The following is a 7,598-nucleotide window of genomic DNA, read 5'->3' as shown; positions in this document are numbered from 1 at the left end:
ATAGTTATAGTAAACCTTCATTACTTTTCACCTCCCACTGCATTAAAAATGATCAAGATATTATACAAGAGCAGTCAAGTACCTGCTCTAATAGAACATCAAAGCTATAGTCCTTTGTCCAGCAGATGTTTATGTAAAGAGAGATCTAAAGCATTGTGCTTACTATGATTGTTGACTAAAAGTAGCCTAAACTGTAATCTAACACTCACTTCAAATACTCTGGAGGCATGTCCTCAGATGCATTATTATTTCTTAGTACAATTGCATTAATTTTCAGAAACCCTCTAATTCTGGCTAGATCCACTACTGAAACGAGATACCTATAAAATAACTGGCTATAATTATCATACAGTACGATAGTTACAGTATAGTAGGGACCACAAAGGAGTAGGTGTGGCCCACGAAATAACATCACCCAAAAATCAGCCTCGGTTGTATTGGTTAGGTAAAACTAAGCCCAAACAAGCCTTCAGATCGACCCGAAATGCTTTCAACAAGTTGCTACGGAATTTTAAAAATAATATATTTAACGGAATTTTCTACTGACTGACTGAGTAACTGACTGACTGATGCCTTCAGACAAGCATAACTTGATAATGGTTAAGGCTACGGGCTTGATTTTTTCACTGTTCGACGTCGCTTCAACCCAAGAGGTGCCTTTTGGCATACCGCAGTACGTACAATGCATTCTTCATGGACTTACCAGTGTCCTCCTTTGTGTCTCATTCATCTTTGCTGACAGAAAAAAGTGTCGATTTGGCAATAGCACGTGATGGCTTCCCTTCGTAACGGAAATTGTCCATATTTTTCATAGTGGCTATTTTGATTGTAGGGGTGCTTTTCGAACAGTTCTTGATTCGTACTGCTGTGTAACAGGTTGAACATAGCTGCAACGAAGCATAATGGATACTTCACTTTTCAGACGATAATTGATATAGCTGGGGAGCGCAGTGCCATTTCAGATGCACTTTGCGTGGGTTCACCAGTCATAATAATTATTTACAAAAAAAATTAACAAACAAGTACACAGAAAAATTTGGAATTTTCAACTAGAGTAAGGACCATAGTATATAGATAAAAAGTACTGAAACAAGCTGGAGTAGTGCATGATATTGAATCACAGTAAAACAATAAGAAGTGTTATATCCCTACTCAGTGTGCTCAAGATACTATAATGGAAATGCACAGTAGGGATATAACACTTCTTATTGTTTTACTGTGATTTAATATCGTACACTACTCCAGCTTGTTTCAGTACTTTTTATTGATGTGCTATGGTCCCTACTCTAGTTGAAAATTCCAAATTGTTTTGTGTACTTGTAGTAATATAGGCTCAGGCATGATGTGGTTAGCAAAATCAGTTTTTCAGTGTTAGGAGCAGGGGAGAATCTAGGATTTCAGAATGGGGGGTGCTAACAAGGGCATTTATAATGGCTGGGTGACCAAGAAAAGCGATAGCCAGTTGATACAACTAACTACAGTAGTATAGCGTGCAAAGCACACTCAGCGTCCAGAGCATGCTTTATCTGGGGGCATGCCCCCACAGGAAAAGTTTGCAGATTTAGCCTATTGCGATTAAATTTGGTAATATTTTTGACTGAAATATGAAGTCACTTTGTTTAAGTGACTCACAATGCTTGTAAAGCATTGTGAATCACAAGCATTACAAGCATTGTGAGTCACTTGAGCATAATAAAATGAAACCATTATTTCCCAACAGTTGTATTCAGCTGTTATATAGGGCACAGCCAGTAACTAAAAATCCATTCTTTATATCTTAAAGAAGAGAGAGATATGGGTATCAGCTACACATGATCAATTAACAAGGTTGCCATTTGTGTTTGAAACCCTTAATTTAGTGGTACACTAATTTAAAATTTAGCAATTTAGTGTTTTTAAAATTTAGGAATTTTAGTGATTTTGGAATTTAATAACTTAAAGTGTTTTTTTTTTTTTTTGCTAAATTTAATACCTGTAAAATGTTTGATTAATTGATCATGAATTTAAAAAAATGTGACCAGATTTTTACAAAACCGATCCAAATCACACATCAGGCAAAATCAAACTAACACCACCAGTGGATAGCTACACTATCGTACTAGTAGTTTTGACACTCAGTACCACTCAAACTACTCGGGGCTGGTTTCAACAGACGTCTTTTCTGGGGTGTGTGTAGAGCTCGAATGGCAGTTTTAGGCCTTGTGAAGGACCTGGCTTAGTATGAATCAGTGGTTTACTGGTGGACAGCCCGACAATGTTGGCCAGACGTTTTTTCTGTGGATTTTGCTACATATCAACCACTAAGGAGCAGCAAAGCCCTGTAATCTCGTCTCTGGACTCCAACCATGGTCTGCCTCCATTTTGAGGTCTAACCCTTGCCCACCCTGCCACCTGAGCACTCGTGATACTACTTCGCTCGTCCAACAGCTCAAATTTTCTATCTTATTTGGCGGGAAACTCTACAAGCAGCTACAAGTACTGGAAGTGGTCTGAAAGGTAACAGATTGATGCATCTTTAGTGTAAATTTCATACGCGTGCTTGCTATCCTTGGTGAGTTATGCTGGCTTGAATTCTTTAAAACCGTTTATCTCGAAACTTCCAATGTGCGATTTGGATTGTTTTTCCAAAATCCAGTCACAAATGCTAAATTTTGTATGGACTACATGTAAATTCCTAGATTGCTAAATTTAGTGTATCACTAAAACTGATAAGTCGGTGTAAGGTATGGTGTGCTTTACAGTCTCATATGGCTCAAACTATCATACCGGCAGTACGATAGTATTAATAACTGTATAGGGACCACAAAGGAGTAGGTGTGGCCCACGAAATAATATCATCCAAAAGCCAGCCTCAATTTTTCCTGACGATGATGAAGCAGTATTGGTTAGGTAAAACTAAGCCCTGAAACAAGCTTTCAGATCAATCCGAAACGCTTTCAGCAAGTTGCTACGGAATTAAAAAAATTTTTCATTCAACGGAATTTTCTACTGATAGAGTAAGTAACTGATTGACTGATGCCTTCAGACAAGCGTAACGCGATAACAGCTAAGGCTACGGGCTTGATTTTTTTCCCTGTTCGACGTCGCTTCGGTCCGACAGGTGCCTTTTGGCGTATCGCAGTGCGTACAATGCATTCTTCATGGACTTACCAGTGTCCTACTTTGTGTCCCATTCATCTTTGCTGACAGCGAAAGATGTCGATTTGGCGGTAGCACGTGATGGCTTCCATTCGTAACGGAAATCGTTCGTATTTTTCATAGTGGCTGTTTTGATTGCAGAGGTGCTTTTCAAACAGTTCATGATTCGTACTGCTGTGTAATGGGTTGAACATAGCCAACAGCGAAGCGTAATGGATACTCCACTTTTCAGACGATAATTAATATAATTGGGGAGCGCGGCACTATTTCTTCCTTTAGGTATGCGTGGATTGTAGAGGTACTTTACGAACAGTTCTTGATTCGAAATGCATAGCTGACAACGAAGCATAATGGATACTTCACTTTTCAGACGATAATTGATATAGCTGGGGCACATGGTGCCATTTCAGATGCGCTTTGCGTGGGTTCACCAGTCATAATAATTATTTACAAAAAGTTAACAAATACACGAAAAAATTTGGAATTTTCAACTAGAGTATGGACCATAGCACATCGATATAAAGTACTGAAACAAGTTGGAGTAGTCCATAATATTAAATCACCATAAAACAATAAGATGTGTTATATCCCTACTGTGCTCAAGATACCATAACGGAAATGCACAGTAGGGATAACACTTCTTATTGTTTTACAGTGATTTAATATCATGGACTACTCCAACTTGTTTCAGTACTTTTTATCGATGTGCTATGGTTCATACTCCAGTTGAAAATTCCAAATTTTTTTCATGTAGTTGTAATTATAATGTTCAAACAGTAACAATAAAGAGAGGGCTTGAGAGGGTAAATACAAATGCATAGAATTTTCTATTTTAACCAAATACTGTATTGTACTGAAAGATTGTGGGTACAAGATGGATGAGTTTTTAGTTGAAAACCAGAACTACACTGTTACATGTTGTTGGAGTTTGATAATAGTGGATTGTCAGAGAGAATAAAGAGTAGTTGATTATAAGGTCAAATAGAAGACCAAAGAGAATTTGGGATTGGATCTTGAGGTCATGATCATCTAGTCAAATGTAGAGATTTAAAATCCACACACAAATAACTTCAACTTTATATTATAGCCACTGACTGTTCTATTAATTTCAATCAGACTTTTTACACCATATGTATTTACAACTGGGGTTAAAATACAATTAGTTTTTGGCCAAAACTAACCTCCTTTTAGCTCCTGGGAACACTGACAGCGTAAGTGCTGCAGTATTGTTTAAGCTTGTAAAGTTGCACTTCAAGGGGTTTGGGAGTGTAAACTCTGGAAGTTGTATAATATTTAACTTAAACTTATGCTAAGATAGGGAGATTCAGATAAATGCAACATGGAGCTTACGGTGCTGTCTAATAATAAAGCATATAAAACAAAAACAAACAGCTCTCATGCAGACGCTTAACTTTATACATGCTAGGAAATTCACTATAATTACTGTTTTATTTGCACGAGGAAGTATGTCAACCCAAGCATCAAGTTTGTAGCAACAACTGAAAATACCCACTATATATTAAACCATTTGCCAGAAGTTGATTTTAGAAGAAGTATTGATGTTTTATATGATTCAGTAAATTAAAAGGTATAAATTTTTAAGTGATTAGTATATGGCAGGATGTTTGGAACAATGGTGAGATAGCAGTGTACAGGTCAAGAGGACACACTGGTGACTTCTTGAAAAAATATTATAATATCAAGACACACGGTAGTGTGTCGTGCGGCCCAAGAAGCCGGCGCGTAACACCCGTGAGTATATTGACAGGAAGAAAGAAAACGCAATTTTCGCACCTCCGTAGCTCTGTGCTTCCTTGATGAAACAAGACGATTTTTGCTGTGGACATGCCCCCCAACTGCAGCACTCCACATTCCAAATTTGAGCGAAATCGCTTCGCGCGTTCCCGAGATATGCGACTTCAAAAATTGGCTCAGTTTCTTCGTTTTTTTTTTCTTCTTCTTCTTCTTCTTCTTATTTTTCTTTTTCTTGTCGCACACTTACAAAAACTGCTATAAAACTCGCACGCCATATCCGATTGCCTTGAAATTTGGCACACAGAAGGGGGATATAAAGGCGCATCTCGGTACCAACTTTGGCTGGAATACGATAAACAGGCAAAGAGTTATGAGCGATTATTCACGAAAATTAACACCAATATGTTGTCACGCCTACAGGGTAAACCGCGTATGGGAAGAAGCTGAAAATCGGTGGGTGAATAGGTTAACTATTGAACCTCAAACCTTTTGTGGTTTGAAAGAAATCGAGCTAAAAACCAGGAAGATACAATGAAAAAACCAACAGTGTGTAACAATTACGCAATCGAGATTAGCTAATAAAAAACGACTGCTTGCCACGCCAACCAGGTAAACCGCTTGGGGTAATGCTTTGAAAATCGCTGTACAGATGGAGTTATCATCTTAGAAAGGCTCTTCAATGGTGTAGAAGAATCAGACTTAAAACCACGGAGTTATAACACGAAATCCAACTTAGTGTAGCAAGTGTGAGATCGAGATACTCTAATAGAGCAGTCATCCTAATAGAGCAGTCATCCTAATAGAGCAGTCACCCGAAGAGAATTCAAGAGATCAGCTAGAAACAAGTAACCTGTATAGAGATCAGCTACAAACAAGCCACCCTGTAGAGAGATCAGCCACAAACAATTCACCCTGTAGAGAGATCAGCTAGAAGAAGTTACCTTGTAGGGAATTCATGCAACTATAGAAAGAGATAATTCAGCTAGAAGAAATCACCTTGTAGAGTTCAGCTACAAAGAAACCACAATGTAGAGAGTTCAGATACAAAGAAACCACCATGTAGAGAATTCGTTTACAAACAAGTCACCCTATAGAAAGATCAGCTAGAAGAAGTTACCTCGTAGAGAGTTCAGTTACAAAGAAACCACCATGTAGAGAATTCATTTACAAACTAGTGACCCTGTAGAGACATCAGCTAGAAGAAGTTACCTTGTAAAGAGTTCAGCTACATAGAAACCATTCTGTAAAGAGCTCAGCTACAAACAAATCACCCTGTAGAGAGATCAGCTAGAAGAAGTTACCTTGTTGATAGTTCAGCTACAAAGAAACCATCATGTAGAGAGTTCAGCTACAAACAAATCTCCCTGTAGAGAGATCAGCTAGAAGAAGTTACCTTGTAGAGAGTTCAGCTTCAAACAAATCACCCTGTAGAAAGATCAGCTACAAACAAATCTCCCTGTAGAGAGATTAGCTAGAAGTTATCTTGTAGAGAGTTCAGCTACAAAGAAACCATCATGTAGAGAGTTCAGCTACAAACAAATCTCCCTGTAGAGAGATCAGCTAGAAGAAGTTACCTTGTAGAGAGTTCAGCTTCAAACAAATCACCCTGTAGAAAGATCAGCTAGAAGAGGTCACCTTGTAGAGAGTTCAGTTACAAAAAAACCACCATGTAGAGAGCTCAGCTACAAACCAGTGACCTTGTAGAGACTTCAGCTAGAAGAAGTTACCTTGTAGATAGTTCAGCTACAAAGAAACCATTCTTTAAAGAGCTCAGCTGCAAACAAATCACCTGTACAGAATTCAGCTACAAATAAATCACCCTGTAGAAAGATGAGCTAGAAAAAGTTACCTTGTAGAGAGTTCAGTTACAAAGAAACCACCATGTAGAGAATTCAGCTACAAACTAGTGACCCTGTAAAGACATCAGCTAGAAGAAGTTACCTTGAGAGAGTTCAGCTACAAAGAAACCATTATTTAAAGAGCTCAGCTGCAAACAAATCACCTATATAGAATTCAGCTACAAACAAATCACCATGTAGAGAGATCAGCTAGAAGAAGTTAACTTGTAGAGAGTTCAGCTACAAACAAATCACCCTGTATAGAGATCAGCTAGAAGAAGTTACCTTGTAGAGAGTTCAGCTACAAAGAAACCACCATGTAGAGAGTTCAGCTGCAAAGAAATCACCCTGTATAAAATTCTGCCACGAACAAATTGCCCTGTAGAAAGATCAGTTAGAAGAAGTTACCTTGTAGAGAGTTCAGCTACAAAGAAACCATTCTGTAAACAGCTCAGCTGCAAACAAATCACCTGTACAGAATTCAGCTACAAACAAATCACCCTGTAGAGAGATCAACTAGAAGAAATTACTTTGTAGAGAGTTCAGCTACAAAGAAACCACCATGTAGAGAGTTCAGCTGCAAACAAATCACCCTGTAGAAAATACAGCCACAAACAAATTGCCCTGTAGAAAGATCAGTTAGATGAAGTTACCTTTTAGAGAGTTCAGCTACAAAGAAACCACCCTGTAGAGAGATCAGCTAGAAGAAGTTACCTTGTAGATCATTCAGCTACAAACAAATCACCCTGTAGAGAGATCAGCTAGAAGAAGTTACCTTGTAGATAGTTCAGCTACAAACAAATCTCCCTGTAGAGAGATCAGCTAGAAGAAATTATCTTGTAGAGAGTTCAGCTACAAAGAAATCAT

The sequence above is a fragment of the Dysidea avara genome, chromosome 8, assembly GCF_963678975.1.
Source record: "Dysidea avara chromosome 8, odDysAvar1.4, whole genome shotgun sequence".
Taxonomy (NCBI): Eukaryota; Metazoa; Porifera; class Demospongiae; order Dictyoceratida; family Dysideidae; genus Dysidea; species Dysidea avara.
This window is presented reverse-complemented; position numbering follows the sequence as displayed.